The 2,021-nt window shown below is 31.5% G+C and overlaps 1 pseudogene; it reads left to right on the forward strand.

Moving 5' to 3' along the window:
* The first annotated feature begins 1,254 nt into the window (after positions 1-1,254).
* On the forward strand, positions 1,255-1,397 carry LOC141565312 (U2 spliceosomal RNA; annotated as a pseudogene).
* The last annotated feature ends 624 nt before the right edge of the window (positions 1,398-2,021 follow it).

Raw genomic sequence — 2,021 nt, forward strand, 5'->3', positions numbered from 1 at the left:
AAATTTAACTTTAGTGATTTGATATAATTGGGCTTTCTGATCTGATACAGTAAGATGGGGTTACCCAAGACCTCCACAAGTGGGACTGTAAGGCTGAACTGACTCTCATCAGTGCCTGCTTGCCTCAGTAAGTAATCTTATCAGAACTTCAAACTTTCTCTGCCAACCACACCTAGCAAGACCTCATCAATAGAAGATTCTCAATTGAAATAGCTATTATATGTTGAATCAATAAAATATTGTAACTAAGGAAAAATTAAATATCAACATGTCATTTAAAATCTTAATGGGAAAACAATAAGTATTTTTAGAAGCATTGTTAAATACATCTGTATGATGAGTAGAGCAGCAACTAATTCTTCGAGAATATTCCATATTTTAATTACTCTACAAGGATTTGAGTAAGATAATTCTAAAAAATAATTTTATGGTTTAATTTAAATCATTTGAAACACTGCTAAAATTTTTGTTTATATTTATCATCATAAAAATTATTATAAGAAAGTGGCTGAAAGATATAAATAATTTACCTTTTCTTTGATTAAGGGAAATGATTGTGTTTAATTAGATAATAGCAACTGGCCCTGGACAGGTAAGTATAAGACTGATAAAAGTGAAACAAGAAAAATTAACTTAGGATAAAATTTTCTATCCTTTTAAAAATAAATTCTTAAAGAAATGGAATTTAGGTTATGTATTTGAAAATACTATAGAAAGAACTGTTACATTCTCAAATATATCACATTCATTCTTTTTCTATAGAGAGTAAACTATTTTTAATCTATTTGAATCAGCAAACACTCATTAATTGTTCATTTTTCTGTCCATAAGAGATACAAAGAAAAAAAATGTCCCTACCTTTTAGGAGTTTGGATCCTATTTGAATGAAATACATGCAAAGATAATAAAGTACCAGGAAATTTCATAATGGAGAATTAAAATTTTGACACATTGATCTTGCAGGAGCAATTATTGAAGTCAAAATCAAAGAACTTTGAAAAAATACTCAGAAAATAATTGCACTCCTCTTCCCCTCCCCCTACAGTATTGTCTTCATTCTATTGATAGTTTATTCTTTAGGAAATGCATAAAGAGTCTTCCTTTATTAACATCTGAATCTGCTGTTCAAGACAGTGTAAAATTCATGTAAATAAAGAGCTTTCACCTTGAACAATGTTACACTCTTATAAATTGACAACAAGTATTTATTAATTTTCACTTATCATTCCTTTTCTTCTTCTAATTACTCTTCCAATCGCTTCTCGGCCTTTTGGCTAAGATCAAGTGTAGTATCTAATTACTCTTCCACATAATAATTCTTCTGATACTTGAAGGCAGTTATCATATTCCTTCTAAATCTTTTTATCACTTCTACATGAAAAAAAAGATCTATTTTCTTCACTTGAAGGTAATTTGGTCTCCATTTCCCTTACCTTGCTTGTCACCATCTTCTGAACAAGTCTCAACTTATTTTATCTCTAAAATCTCTTAAAATCTGAAAGCCAGAAATAAACCTAGCACTATAGAGATGGACAGAGTAGGACAAATAAAGGCAAAACAACCACTTTATACAAGAATACTTTCCAAATTTAAGATTGCTTTATCACACTGTTGAGTTTTTCATTTATTGAGTAGTAGTGCATTGAAAATGAATGTTGGAGCTAAGATGGTGGAGAAGATACACACGAACTTCTAAGCTCTCTCTTACCCTCAATACCAACTATTTAATTCAGCCTCAAAAATAACGCAGGACTGATAAAAATCACAAAGATTAGAAACACAACTTACCAGCTGAAGAGAATCTGGAACTTTGTCAGAAAAAGTCTGTAATGAAGGGAGGGGGAAAAAGATAAAGCTAGGATAAAGTTAGGATTGGGCTGGAGAGGCCTCTGGGATTAGAAAAGCTACTGAGACAGAGGATTCTGGCATAGGCTGATAGCTCTACTCTGCTTGCAAAAGAGCAGACCATCAGAGAAGTCAAGCCACTTAAAAAACAAAAACAAAAAACCTCCAGAAACTGC

Source organism: Sminthopsis crassicaudata, chromosome 3 (assembly GCF_048593235.1).
Source record: "Sminthopsis crassicaudata isolate SCR6 chromosome 3, ASM4859323v1, whole genome shotgun sequence".
NCBI classification, from domain to species: Eukaryota; Metazoa; Chordata; class Mammalia; order Dasyuromorphia; family Dasyuridae; genus Sminthopsis; species Sminthopsis crassicaudata.